Below are 16,066 nucleotides of genomic sequence, written 5' to 3'. Positions count from 1 at the left end.
TTGTTGTATCATTGCTCTGTTTTTGTTTTATTTGTTGTTCATCCGTCATTAGAATGGGCATTTAGGCCTGTCAGGGTAGAGGATGTGATCTGTGCGCCATGCCAAGTCATGTATCTGAATTGAAGCAGCAATTTGGAACACAAATTATTCAGTGTTCATGCTCTGTTTCCTCTGGTTTTGTTGTTCAGTTAACAGTGTACACACCCAAATTCAGTTTCTAGTAAAAAACAAAACTGGGTTGTCGAATAGATGTTGGGCCGTGAGAAAATAACCATGCCCAAATAGAGACCGGCCCAATAGGGACCAGCCCACCCGCGTAGGGGCACTAGCCCACCTCTAACTTCGGCAAATAAAATGTTACTTGTTTTTACTTTGGCCTTTTTCTTACACTAAATTTTGTGATGGATCATTTCTTGATGCACTAAAACTAAATGTTACTTGTTTTTATGCATGTCTACGGTTCCATGGACTAAATGACTTGCATGCTTGCATGAAGTAAATTAGTTTGCATTTCCTAGTTGCATGTCCATAGTGGGTTTGCACGGGGCTCCTAGTTGCATGTCCCTGGTTTGGGTCATGACCCATTATTTGTCCAATATTTTGAAGATGGTGTGTGTGGTGATTGGGGTGTAGCAACCCGGGCCCGTAGCAACCCATAGCAATACACAAATAATAGCAAGAACAACCCATAGCAATCTACAAATAATAGCACGAAACACACAATATATATAGTAGCATAATGATTATATAGAAGCATAACGATTGCAACCCATAGTTCCACGATAGCCTTACAACTTAAAATACTAATACAACTTAATAATAGTAGCATAACAATTACAACTTAAAATACTAATACGATAGATATATAGCAAGCTAGATAGATCGGGGGGCACCAAACGCGGGTTCTTCTTTGGGTTCTTCTTCTCCTCCTCCTCCGGGTGAACGCCACCTCGCTCCTCCGGGCGCCCTTCACTCCTCCCCATTGTTGATGGGGTACGGGAGCGTGTGAATAACGCCGTTGTTGGGGAAGATGCTGATGAAGTCGGTGAAGATGTTATGGGTGGTGAAAACTATGAACTCACAACCAACCCAATACACTCGCCCGAGGAGGTGGAAAGCATCGAAGGGGTTAGTGAATGTAGCGAGGAGCCCAACCACAACGCCATTGTGGTTGACCTCCTCAACATGGTACATCCTTGGAGAGCCGGGGGGGAGGTGGCGGAATCCGGCCGCAAGGAAGAACTCCGTTAACTCCCTTGCGCCCCTCCACCTTGAGATCGCCCACACCCTTAGGGTTCTCTCTACGTAGACTCCGGCCGGGTAGAGCCTTTCCTGCACGGTTGGGGGGAAGCGGTAGGTGGGGGCATTGTACTTCATGGTGGCTCGAGGGCTCGATTGGGTTTGATGGAGAAGAAGGAAGAAGGAGGGCAGAGGAGGCACAGGATGGGGTATGAATGAGGAGGGAGAGGAAGACGATAGTGCCCGGCTTAAATAGGCCAAGTGCGACGTGGTTTTTGATTTCCTCGAGTGGTTTCACCGGGTAGAATTAATGGGCGGGCGGCGTTTGGTGGCGCCCCATCAAAGTGTGTACATGAGCGTGGGAAACGGGTTGCGACGCTTCTGTGCCACCGGTCCCGGGTCAAGGGGGACAGGCTCACGCACGCATCTGTGCCGTCGTGGGTCAAGGGGACACGCCTGCCCCGGGTTCTCTGCGTGTGCCGCCCGTGCATGCATGCATGGCAATGTAGCATGCTTGCTAGGGCCTGGCTGTTGGAAATATGCCCTAGAAATAATAAAATGGTTATTATTGTATTTCCTTGTTCATGATAATTGTCTGTTGTTCATGCTATAATTGTATTAACTAGAAACCGTAATACATGTATGAATACATAGACCACAACATGTCCCTAGTAAGCCTCTAGTTGACTAGCTCGTTGATCAATAGATGGTTATGGTTTCGTGACCATGGACATTGGATGTCATTGATAACGGGATCACATCATTACGAGAATGATGTGATGGACAAGACCCAATCCTAAGCATAGCACAAGATCGTGTAGTTCATTTGCTAGAGCTTTTCTAATGTCAAGTATCATTTCCTTAGACCATGAGATTGTGCAACTCCCGGATACCGTAGGAATGCTTTGGGTGTACCAAACGTCACAACATAACTGGGTGGCTATAAAGGTGCACTACAGGTATCTCTGAAAGTGTCTGTTGGGTTGGCATGAATCAAGACTGGGATTTGTCACCCCGTATGACGGAGAGGTATCTCTGGGCCCACTCGGTAATGCATCATCATAATGAGCTCAATGTGACCAAGTGTTTGGTCACGGGATCATGCATTACGGTACGAGTAAAGTGACTTGCCGGTAACGAGATTGAACAAGGTATTGGGATACCGACGATCGAATCTCGGGCAAGTAACGTACCGATTGACAAAGGGAATTGTATACGGGATTGATTGAATCCTCGACATCGTGGTTCATCCGATGAGATCATCGTGGAACATGTGGGAGCCAACATGGGTATCCAGATCCCGCTGTTGGTTATTGACCGGAGAGTCGTCTCGGTCATGTCTGCATGTCTCCCGAACCCGTAGGGTCTACACACTTAAGGTTCGGTGACGCTAGAGTTGTAGAGATATTAGTATGCGGTTAACCGAAAGTTGTTCGGAGTCCCGGATGAGATCCCGGACGTCACGAGGAGTTCCGGAATGGTCCGGAGGTAAAGATTTATATATGGGAAGTCCTATTTTGGCCACCGGAAAATGTTCGGGATTTTTCGGTATTGTACCGGGAAGGTTCTAGAAGGTTCCGAAGTGGGGCCCACCTGCATGGGGGGACCCACATGAACGTGGGTAGTGGGGGCAAGGCCCCACACCCCTGGTCAAGGCGCACCAAGATCCCACCTTAGAAGGAATAAGATCATATCCCGAAGGGATAAGATCAAGATCCCTAAAAAAGGGGGATAACAATCGGTGGGGAAGGGAAATGATGGGATTTCTTTCCCCCACCTTTGCCAACGCCCCAATGGACTTGGAGGGCAAGAAACCAGCCCCCTCCACCCCTATATATAGTGGGGAGGCGCATGGGAGCAGCACCCCAAGCCCTGGCGCCTCCCTCCCTCCCGTGACACCTCTTCCTCCCCGCTTGCGCTTGGCGAAGCCCTGCCGGGATCCCGCTACTTCCACCACCACGCCGTCGTGCTGCTGGATCTCCATCAACTTCTCCTCCCCCCTTGCTGGATCAAGAAGGAGGAGACGTCCCCGCTCCGTACGTGTGTTGAACGCGGAGGTGCCGTCCGTTCGGCGCTAGGATCATCGGTGATTTGGATCACGACGAGTACGACTCCATCAACCCCGTTCTCTTGAACGCTTCCGCTCGCGATCTACAAGGGTATGTAGATGCACTCCTCCCCTCTCGTTGCTAGCATCTCCTAGATTGATCTTGGTGACACGTAGGAAAATTTTGAATTTCTGCTACGTTCCCCAACAGTGGCATCATGAGCCAGGTTTATGCGTAGATTCTATGCACGAGTAGAACACAAAGTAGTTGTGGGCGACGATTTGTTCAATTTGCTTACCGTTACTAGTCTTATCTTGATTCGGCGGCATTGTGGGATGAAGCGGCCCGGACCGACCTTACACGTACTCTTACGTGAGACAGGTTCCACCGACTGACATGCACTTGATGCATAAGGTGGCTAGCGGGTGTCTGTCTCTCCCACTTTAGTCGGATCGGATTCGATGAAAAGGGTCCTTATGAAGGGTAAATAGCAATTGGCATATCACCGTTGTGGCTTTTGCGTAGGTAAGAAACGTTCTTGCTAGAAACCCATAGCAGCCACGTAAAACATGCAACAACAATTAGAGGACGTCTAACTTGTTTTTGCAGGGTATGCTATGTGATGTGATATGGCCAAAAGGATGTGATGAATGATATATGTGATGTATGAGATTGATCATGTTCTTGTAATAGGAATCACGACTTGCATGTCGATGAGTATGACAACCGGCAGGAGCCATAGGAGTTGTCTTAATTTATTGTATGACCTGCGTGTCAATGAAAAACGCCATGTAATTACTTTACTTTATTGCTAACCGTTAGCCATAGTAGTAGAAGTAATAGTTGGCGAGACAACTTCATGAAGACACGATGATGGAGATCATGGTGTCATGCCGGTGACGAAGGTGATCATGCCGCGCCTCGAAGATGGAGATCAAAAGGCGCAAGATGATATTGGCCATATCATGTCACTTTATGATTTGCATGTGATGTTTGTCATGTTTACATCTTATTTGCTTAGAACGACGGTAGCATAAATAAGATGATCCCTCACTAAAATTTCAAGAGATGTGTTCCCCCTAACTGTGCACCGTTGCGAAGGTTCGTTGTTTCGAAGCACCACGTGATGATCGGGTGTGATAGATTCTAACGTTCGCATACAACGGGTGTTGACGAGCCTAGCATGTACAGACATGGCCTCGGAACACAAGCAAAACACTTAGGTTGACTTGACGAGCCTAGCATGTACAGACATGGCCTCGGAACACAAGAGACCGAAAGGTCGAACATGAGTCGTATAGTAGATACGATCAACATGGAGATGTTCACCGATGATGACTAGTCCGTCTCACGTGATGATCGGACACGGCCTAGTCGATTCGGATCATGTATCACTTAGATGACTAGAGGGATGTCTATCTAAGTGGGAGTTCATTAAATAATCAGATGAACTTAATTATCATGAACATAGTCAAAAGGTCTTTGCAAATAATGTCGTAGCTTACGCTTTAGTTCTACTAAGATATGTTCCTAGAGAAAATTTAGTTGAAAGTTGATAGTAGCAATTATGCGGACTGGGTCCGTAAACTGAGGATTGTCCTCATTGCTGCACAGAAGGCTTATGTCCTTAATGCACCGCTCGGTGTGCTGAACCTCGAGCGTCGTCTGTAGATGTTACGAAACATCTGACATACACGTTTTGATGACTACGTGATAGTTCAGTGTGTGATGCTAACGGTTTAAAATTGTGGCACCAAAGACGGTTTTGAAACGTCGCAGAACATATGAGATGTTCCAAAGACTGAAATTGGGATTTCAGACTAATGCCCACGTCAAGAGGTATGAGACCTCTGACAAGTTTCTTAAGCCTGCAAACTAAGGGAGAAAAGCTCAATCGTTGAGCATGTGCTCAGATTGTCTGAGTACTACAATCACTTGAATCGAGTGGGAGTTAATCTTCCAGATGAGATAGTGATGGTTCTCCATAGTCACTGCCACCAAGCTATTAGAGCTTCGTGATGAACTATAACATATCAGGGATAGACATGATGATCCTTGAGCAACTCGCGATGTTTGACACCGCGAAAGTAGAAATCAAGAAGGAGCATCAATTGTTGATGGTTAGTAAAACCACTAGTTTCTAGAAGGGCAAGGGCAAGAAGGGATACTTCATGAAACGGCAAATCAGTTGCTGCTCTAGTGAAGAAACCCAAGGTTGAACCCAAACCCGAGACTAAGTGCTTCTGAAATGAGGGGAACGGTCACTGAAGCAGAACTACCCTAGATACTTCGTAGATGAGAAGGCTGGCAAGGTCGACAGAAGTATATTGGATATACATTATATTAATGTGTACTTTACTAGTACTCCTAGTAGCACCAGGGTATTAGATACCGGTTCGGTTGCTAAGTGTTAGTAACTCGAAATAAAAGCTGCGGAATAAACGGAGACTAGCTAAAGGTGAGATGACGATATGTGTTGGAAGTGTTTCCAAGGTTGATGTGATCAAGCATCGCATGCTCCCTCTACCATCGAGATTGGGGTTAAACCTGAATAATTATTATTTGGTGTTTGCGTTGAGCATAGACATGATTGGATTATGTTTATCGCAATACGGTTATTCATTAAAGGAGAATAATGGTTACTCTGTCTATTTGAATAATACCTTCAATGGTCTTGCACCTAAAATGAATGGTTTATTGAATCTCGATCGTAGTGATACACATGTTCATGCCAAAAGATATAAGATAGTAATGATAGTACCACATACTTGTGGCACTGCCACTTGAGTCATATTGGTATAAAACGCATGAAGAAGCTCCATGTTGATGGATCTTTGGACTCACTCGTTTTTGAAAAGATTGAGACATGCGAACCATGTCTATTAGTATATATGCATGAAGAAAGTCCATACAGATGGATCATTTGGACTCACTTGATTTTGAATCACTTGAGACATGCAAATCATACCACATGGGCAAGATGACTGAAAGGCCTCGTTTTCAGTAAGATGGAACAAGAGAGCAACTTGTTGGAAGTAATACATTTGATGTGTGCAGTCCAATGAGTGCTGACGCACGCAGTGGATATCGTTATGTTCTTACTTCACAGATGATTTGAGTAGATGCTGAGAATATTTACTTGATGAAACACAAGTCTGAATTATTGAAAGGTTCAAGTAATTTCAGAGTGAAGTTGAAGATCGTCGTGACAAGAGGATAAAATGTCTGTGATATGATCATAGAGATGAATATCTGAGTTACGAGTTTGGCACACAATTAAGAAATTGTGGAAATTGTTTCACGACTAATACCGCCTGGAACACCATATTGTGATGGTGTGTCCGAACATCATAACTGCACCCTATTGGATATGGTGCATACCATGATGTCTCTTATCGAATTACAACTATCGTTTATGGGTTAGGCATTAGAGACAACCGCATTCACTTTAAATAGGGCACCACGCAATTCCGTTGAGACGACACCGTATGAACTATGGTTTAGAGAAACCTAAGCTGTCGTTTCTTAAAAGTTTGGGGCTGCGACGCTTATGTGAAAAAGTTTCAGGCTGATAAGCTCGAACCCAAAGCGGATAAATGCATCTTCATAGAATACCCAAAACAGTTGGGTATACCTCCTATTTCAGATCTGGAAGCAAAAGTGATTGTTTCTAGAAACGGGTCCTTTCTCGAGGAAAAGTTTCTCTCGAAAGAATTGAGTGGGAGGATGGTGGAGACTTGATGAGGTCATTGAACCGTCACTTCAACTAATGTGTAGCAGGGCACAGGAAGTTGTTCCTGTGGCACCTACACCAATTGAAGTGGAAGCTTATGATAGTGATCATGAAACTTCAGATCAAGTCACTACCAAACCTCATAGGACGACAAGGATGCGTACTACTTCAGAGTGGTACGTAATCCTGTCTTGGAAGTCATGTTGCTAGACAACAATGAACCTACGAGCTATGGAGAAGCGATGGTGGGCCCGGATTCCGACGAATGGCTCGAGGCCATAAAATCCGAGAGGATCCATGTATGAAAACAAAGTATAGACTTTGAAAGAACTACTTGATGGTCGTAAGGCTGTTGGGTACAGATGGATTTTAAAGGGAAGACAGACAATGATGGTAAGTGTCACCATTAAGAAAGCTCGACTTGTCGTTAAGATGTTTTCCGGCAAGTTCAAGGAGTTGACTGCGATGAGACTTTCTCACTCGTAGCGATGCTAAGAGTCTGTTAGAATTATATTAGCAGTTACTGCATTATTTATGAAATCTTGCAGATAGGATGTCAAAACATTGTTTCCTCGACGATTTTCTTGAGGAAAGGTTGTATGTGATACAACCAGAAGGTTTTGTCAATCCTGAAAGATGCTAACAAGTATGCAAAGCTCCAGCAATCCTTCTAAGGATTGGAGTAAGCATCTCGGAGTTGGAATGAACGCTTTGATGAGATGATCAAAGATTTTGGGTTTATACAAAGTTCATGAGAAACTTGTATTTCCAAAGAAGTGAGTGGGAGCACTATAGAATTTTTGATGAGTATATGTTGTTAACATATTGTTGATCAGAAATGATGTAGAATTTCTGGAAAGCATCCAGGGTTATTTGAAAAGTGTTTTTAATGGAAAACCTGGATTAAGCTACTTGAACATTGAGCATCAAGATCTATAAGGATAGATCAAAAACGCTTAATAGTACTTTCAAATGAATACATACCGTGACAAGATTTTGAAGGAGTTCAAAATAGATCAGCAAAGAAGGAGTTCTTGGCTGTGTTACAAGGTGTGAGTATTGAGTAAGACTCAAGACCTGACCACGGCAGAAGAAAGAGAAAGGACGAAGGTCGTCCCCTATGCTTTAGACGTAGGCTCTACAATATGCTATGCTGTGTACCGCACCTGAAGTGTGCCTTGCCATGAGTTAGTCAAGGGGTACAATAGTGATCCAGGAAGGGATCACATGACAGCGGTCGAACTTATCCTTAGTATCTAGTGGACTAAGGAATTTTCTCGATTATGGAGGTGGAAAGGGGGTTCGTCGTAAAGGGTTACGTCGATGCAAACTTTGACACTAATCCGGATGACTCTGAGTAGTGAACCGGATTCGTATAGTAGAGCAGTTATTTGGAATAGCTCCAAGTAGCGCGTGGTAGCTGCATCTACAAGATGACATAGAGATTTGTAAAGCACACACGGATCTGAATGTTGCAGACCCGTTGACTAAAACCTCTCTCGTAAGCATAACATGATCAAACCCTAGAACTCATTGAGTGTTAATCACATGGTGATGTGAACTAGATTATTGACTCTAGTAAACTCTTGGGTATTAGTCACATGGCGATGTGAACTTTGAGTGTTAATCACATGGTGATGTGAACTAGATTATTGACTCTAGTGCAAGTGGGAGACTGTTGGAAATATGCCCTAGAGGCAATAATAAAATGGTTATTATTGTATTTCCTTGTTCATGATAATTGTCTGTTGTTCATGCTATAATTGTATTAACTGGAAACCGTAATACATGTGTGAATACATAGACCACAACATGTCCCTAGTAAGCCTCTAGTTGACTAGCTCGTTGATCAATAGATGGTTATGGTTTCCTGACCATGGACATTGGATGTCATTGATAACGGGATCACATCATTAGGAGAATGATGTGATGGACAAGACCCAATCCTAAGCATAGCACAAGATCGTGTAGTTCGTTTGCTAGAGCTTTTCTAATGTCAAGTATCATTTCCTTAGACCATGAGATTGTGCAACTCCCGGATACCGTAGGAATGCTTTGGGTGTACCAAACGTCACAACGTAACTGGGTGGCTATAAAGGTGCACTACAGGTATCTCCGAAAGTGTCTGTTGGGTTGGCACGAATCGAGACTGGGATTTGTCACTCCGTATGACGGAGAGGTATCTCTGGGCCCACTCGGTAATGCATCATCATAATGAGCTCAATGTGACTAAGGAGTTAGCCACGGGATCATGCGTTACGGTACGAGTAAAGTGACTTGCCGGTAACGAGATTGAACAAGGTATTGGGATACCGACGATCGAATCTCGGGCAAGTAACGTACCGATTGACAAAGGGAATTGTATACGGGATTGATTGAATCCTCGACATCGTGGTTCATCCGATGAGATCATCGTGGAACATGTGGGAGCCAACATGGGTATCCAGATCCCGCTGTTGGTTATTGACCGGAGAGTCGTCTCGGTCATGTCTGCATGTCTCCCGAACCCGTAGGGTCTACACACTTAAGGTTCGGTGACGCTAGAGTTGTAGAGATATTAGTATGCGGTTAACCGAAAGTTGTTCGGAGTCCCGGATGAGATCCCGGACGTCACGAGGAGTTCCGGAATGGTCCGGAGGTAAAGATTTATATATGGGAAGTCCTATTTTGGCCACCGGAAAATGTTCGGGATTTTTCGGTATTGTACCGGGAAGGTTCTAGAAGGTTCCGAAGTGGGGCCCACCTGCATGGGGGGACCCACATGAACGTGGGTAGTGGGGGCAAGGCCCCACACCCCTGGTCAAGGCGCACCAAGATCCCACCTTAGAAGGAATAAAATCATATCCCGAAGGGATAAGATCAAGATCCCTAAAAAGGGGGATAACAATCGGTGGGGAAGGGAAATGATGTGATTTCTTTCCCCCACCTTTGCCAACGCCCCAATGGACTTGGAGGGCAAGAAACCAGCCCCCTCCACCCCTATATATAGTGGGGAGGCGCATGGGAGCAGCACCCCAAGCCCTGGCGCCTCCCTCCCTCCCGTGACACCTCTTCCTCCCCGCTTGCGCTTGGCGAAGCCCTGCCGGGACCCCGCTACTTCCACCACCACGCTGTCGTGCTGCTGGATCTCCATCAACTTCTCCTCCCCCTTGCTGGATCAAGAAGGAGGAGACGTCCCCGCTCCGTACGTGTGTTGAACGCGGAGGTGCCGTCCGTTCGGCGCTAGGATCATCGGTGATTTGGATCACGACGAGTACGACTCCATCAACCCCGTTCTCTTGAACGCTTCCGCTCGCGATCTAAAAGGGTATGTAGATGCACTCCTCCCCTCTCGTTGCTGGCATCTCCTAGATTGATCTTGGTGACACGTAGGAAAATTTTGAATTTCTGCTACTTCCCCAACACTGGCTAGAGGGCAACGTTCGGTCGATGGGAGACGTGACGATAATGGACGCCTTAATTTGCCCATCTTGTGACGAGCAGCACGCCGTTCCAAATGCATCGATACCCATCATGCCAGTATTGTGTCGTTCAAAGAGGAGCACACCATGCACCGCACGCCATGCACCGTTGACTTTTTGGTTGTCTCTGCATCGGGGTCTGCCTGCTGCATTGTGGCCGGGTGCATGCTTTGATGCGACGCTGCATCAGTGCTAATGGTAGGCATGCGACAGCTTACTGCGTCGAGAGGGGTGGAGGAGCAGGGCTATGTGGAGGGTTTGCATCCAACGCACGGGCGCAGTGCTGCGGGTGGGCATGCATGCTGCCACGGGCACCGGCGCTGCGGGTAGGCACGCATGACACGACGGAAAGGGCACTGCGTAGGCTTGTTCCAAGCATCGCGTCAACTCGTGCCGTTGGATTCAAATGAACGGTCCTGATGCCCCAACGAGAGAGGCTGATCCAAACCCCACTGATTCAACCAATCAGCGAGTGTCACGTGGATCGAGGGACACTGTAGCTAACCCTAGCGCCTGATCTCAACCGTCCACGCACAACGATCGACGACCCGGGAGTGTGCGGGGTTTTGAGGGGTTTTGAGAGGTTTTGAGGGGTTTGGAGTGATTAGGGTTGAGCATAACTAATTCGAAAAAAATCAAGAAAATGTAAAACTTGCGCACATAGTCTTATTATGTCGTATAGTAACAAGAAAAATATATAAATATGGTTTACATACTTTTTTACGGAAAATCCTTCACTAAATTGTCATTCCTCGAACAATGTAGGATGCAGTTCAAGGGAGAGAGTAGTGGGCACCCGAGAGTAGTTGGGGTTTTGAAAATGAAAAGTGTGAAAACCTCACCAAAACTTCATTTTGGATTGACTAAGAAAGATCTTAACTTACTTTCTCATTTTCATGTTTTAAACTTGTTTTATATATAATTTTCTATTAAACCTTGTGTTTTCAAAAAGAAAATAAAATAATAGAAAATTAATTCAATAAATAGTGAGACTTTAGATTTACACTATATAGGTAGAATAGATGTGTAGAAAAATTATTTGGCTGGTTTAGACAAGGTGCCAAATTATTGACCACCTGTTGTACCACTGCTGGAAGCTTATCACCTTGCAGACAATCACCTATCCTTCTTCTCAATTCCCACAACCGCATGAGCATGATCCTGATTTGGTCAACCTTGTCATGCACAGGCAAATCTTTTAACTCCTTCACCTTGTTGTTGAAACTCTCTGCCAAATTGTTGTTGATGTGGTCACACTTGATGGAAGTGTTGAATCCTGACATGTACCATAACAGAGAATGGTAGGTGTTCAGCCGTGGACCAAACTCATCGCATGCTGCCATTATCTTATGAAGATGATATTTGTGTGTCTGTCTAGTGTAAGATCTTGCTGCTGGCCACATGCGCCCAAATTATTCTCCTCTAAATTTTTTGATCAAATTCATCTACAAATGACCGAAGCACTCCCTCTGCTCAGCATGTGGGAAAACATTTTTCACTGAATTTTCCAGCCCCTTACATGCATCTGTGTGTATAGCCAAAGGTGACACTGGCCCTAGGCATCTTTTCAACTGGATCATGAACCATGTCCATGAAACCTCTGTTTCTGACTGAAACAAGCCAACAGCAATAGGAAACATCCAGTTGTGTCTATCTAGAGCATTGCATGCTGCCAACTGACCATTCGACTTGCCTGTCAAAAATGATGAGTCTATGCTCAAATATGGACGGCACCCTGCTTTGAAGCCATCGATGCAAGCCTTCAAAGCCAAAAAAACTTGGAGAACTTGACTTCACCTTCGGCTGATACCTCAGTATCTATCTCCACAACACTGCCAGGTGACCTCTTTTCCACCTCTTCTTTGAAGTTGTAAAGCATCCTAAATGTATTTGCCCAATCACCATATAAATTTTTCATTGCCCTTTGTTTTGCCTTCCACACTGTGGTATATTTCAGTTTAATGGGGTACATCTTTTCCAAGTCTACTTTGAGTTTCTTGGCAGTAGTGTTTGGTGTTTTGGCTAAAATTGGGGTGATCTTTTCTGCAACCCAAAGTTGTGATGTCATGGTTGATACTCTGTGTGAACTTGTAATACAAGTATGTTGATTGGGGATTTGGTTAACCCTGACAGTACTTCCATCAGGTTGCAGTCTAGCAGATATGTACCACTTGCAAGGCTTTACACTACAATCAAATCCTCTACACCTCGCATAAAACTTCTTTCTATCAATCCAAACAGTCTTGGCATCAAACTCATGTTTCACTGCATAAGCCTTCAAACACATTCTAAATTCATTCATGCGTGGCCACAACTTCCCCACTTCAATGACAGGGTTTACTTTGTCATACACATGCACCGGCTCATCATCATGTGCATCATCTACTTCATCTGCAGCTTGTTCCATCAACTGTCCATCTACATCTTCATCAGCATTAGCAGGCAAACTAGATTCGCCCCTCTCTTGCTTATCTCTGTCATCGACTGGAATGCCAAAAAGTTTGGCCATCTCAATGTCAGGCATTGGTGCAATGACCAAATCAGTAGGCTCATCTAATTCAACTACATTACAATCAACAGTAGCTACAGTTTCAGTTCCAGTCACATGTCCCTCTTCGGCTATTTCTGTAAGTTCAGTACACATGGGAATCAATGGCCTCTGTGAAGCCCAATCATCATCTACCATCTGCGCAGCCAAGTGTGATGACACATATCCAACCTTCGAAAAAATATTCAAATCAACGAGCTCAGCAAAAAAAATTAGCCCGTTTGCTTGTCCAGCCGTTTTGCCGATCGATTTCTTTAACAATCTGTTCACCATCTTCTATTCTCACATACTCTCCTTTCCAATCATCAAACCGCAACAGTGATACTTCTTGCTCTGGACCCCAAACAATATTCTCCCCAATTTTTTTCACCCATTTCTTCACTGCCTTCTCTCCCATGTTCTGTAGAACTTGTGGATCAATCTCTGTAAACTCAACCTCCCATTTAACAATTGTGTCTCTTTCAATGTTCTGTATGCTACCATCAACTAATTTTGCCTTTGATGGAAAGAAATTGACCGTCAATTCGTACGTCCGAGCGGCAGCATCCCCTCTGTCAGTGGCGGACAATGTGAGCCCGTGAGAAAGAGCAGACGAAATTGGATCAGAGAGAGGCGCATTACCTATTCGAAGTTGAATGCTCCATCTCAGTATGCCCACGGGCTCCCCTCACAACCTATCGATTCAACAAGCGAAAATAGAGGAAACGAGCTGAGATCTACGGGCCCGAGAGAGGAACGGGACTAGGGTTCAAATTCACTCACCATTTTCTGAGGACGAAGGGAATGGGCGCCCGGTGAGAACGAGGGCTCCGCCGCCGCCGCCGAGAATGCAAGATCTGCCGCCGCCGGAGAAGAAGTGGGGTGGGGGCAGAGTGGCAGTGGGGGCGGACGGGGGTGGCAGGGCACGGTGAGCTGTTTTGAGGACCAATTAAGTTGGACCCACATGTCCTAACATAAACGGGCGTGTTGACGACCAATTTAACCCCATTTAACACCCCATGTGGCCCTGGTCTATTTACACGCTAAAATGTGTCGCACCACAGCCATTCATTCGAACTACATCGCACTCCTTCCAATTCGCATGAAAAACGTCGCACATGAGCTATTGGCCCATACAAAAAGCCTGCGGCTATGGCTGCCTCGCAACGCACCAATTCTTGTTTCTCCGTTTCCCTCACCCAGTCACCCGCAAGCCGCCGACACTGCGCTGCTTCGTCCTCCTCGCGTCTACGGCGTAGTGATTCATTTTCCACCGAGCTGCATCTGAGACATGGAAGGTGAAAGGCTAGGGTTGCCTCCGTCGGCTGGAGTGGACAACGCCTACTCCTTCGCGCGTCCTTCCTTCCTCCCTCGGTCCCCATCTCGCATCTGTTAGATTTAAATACTGAGATTATGCAATTGCTAATTGGATCTTGTCTAATTCACATGAACACGTTTTGATCTCATGCGGAATTTAAGTGCAGCAGAATCATACCTCTGTGTGGAGATGCCATCTTGGTAGAGGAAGTATGGTGCTAAGTTAATGAAGAATTTGAGTAGTGTAGTCGATCACAACTTCGACACCTCGTCGGAGTAAGGGAAGGATCTTCACGGCAATTAGCGACACCTCCAGATTGGTTTGGAGTAATTTTCGAGAGGCAGGTAAAACTTATGGGTGGTCTCATCCGTGCCTATGTCTGCCCCTTATATATAATGTGTCGCCTTCGACCGTGGGACCTTACCATGTCAACATAATTCAGCCCCCCAATCACGAGCCTAATTTGTTAAATGTCATTTAATAGGTATTAATCACGAAATTAATTAATGGGTCCAATTTTAACTTATGGTAATTAAACCTTTGACCATTTGATCACCTATTAGTTCTAACATTCTCCCACTTGATTGAATGGTTAACATCATTAGTCCATACCTTGACAAAGGCACCACACCAAGGTAATGTATTCACAGTAATCGAATAGTTATTACTAGAACCCCATTATCTATAGCATAATACTCCGTCGCGACATGGATAATTATTCATGGTTGGGAGTTTGTATGTGCATGCAGCCATACTCCCTACTTATGGTCCTAGTAGTTTGTTTCTTTATTAATCATCATGTGCACTTATTGAGTGAAACAAACTTTTCTATTGTCCAGATCAAAGTTTGAGATCTCATTTATATAATTATCCCAACACTTAGAGGCCTTGAGTTATAGTTATGCTAGCAAAATTAATGGTAAGCCTTTAGTTAGGGGATCAGCTATCATGAACTTAGTACATGTATGCTGAATTTAATATTTGGTCTTGGACATTATCTTTCACAACATGACACTCACTTAATTGCTGTTACTCATGAACTAATGTGCGGATTTCTTATTGCGCAAAAATATTAGTTATGTAGTGTACCAATCTAAGTACGGGCAAAATTGTTAATCTACAACGCTTGCCTGGTTGTATCACAACATAGCTAAAATTAAAAAATTGCATTGTTGTCACCTTAAGCAGTAGGCTTAGTAGTGCAAAACTAATTTTATATGCATCGTACCATAACGTACAAACGTGATATACTAGCTCCCACTCATCTTAGCGTACATGCAATTTCCCTTCTTATTTCAGATACGAACCCATCAATTTTTTTTTTGTATATAGCTCCCACTGTTGCAAACATTCTACAAAGAATTAGAGTGTTTAACACCAGTGAATATTGGGCAACAATAACACACATAAGAAAAATTGTTCTTCTAGAAAATGGGCCAATGCGAATAATTGTGGGTGAAGGTAATGAAAGTGTAAAACACTTATAAGTGCTAGGAACTGGACCGCATTTTTCTATGTGTATTAATTCCATATCCTGAGTACTATGGAAAAAATCCTTTATCAGTTTTCTTTACTTATTTCCCTCAATATAACTAATAGTTTGACCCAAACAGATAAGCCAAGTAGATGAAATGAGGTGTCTCTTACTTAATGAGAGTGTTCATTTCTCCCTTTGGAAATATGTCTTAAATGGTAGTTTCATCATTTCGGTGAGCACTCATAATACACATTCAAGGATTC

Source organism: Triticum aestivum, chromosome 6D (assembly GCF_018294505.1).
Source record: "Triticum aestivum cultivar Chinese Spring chromosome 6D, IWGSC CS RefSeq v2.1, whole genome shotgun sequence".
Lineage (NCBI taxonomy): Eukaryota > Viridiplantae > Streptophyta > Magnoliopsida > Poales > Poaceae > Triticum > Triticum aestivum.
Note: the sequence above shows the minus strand (reverse complement) of the source record.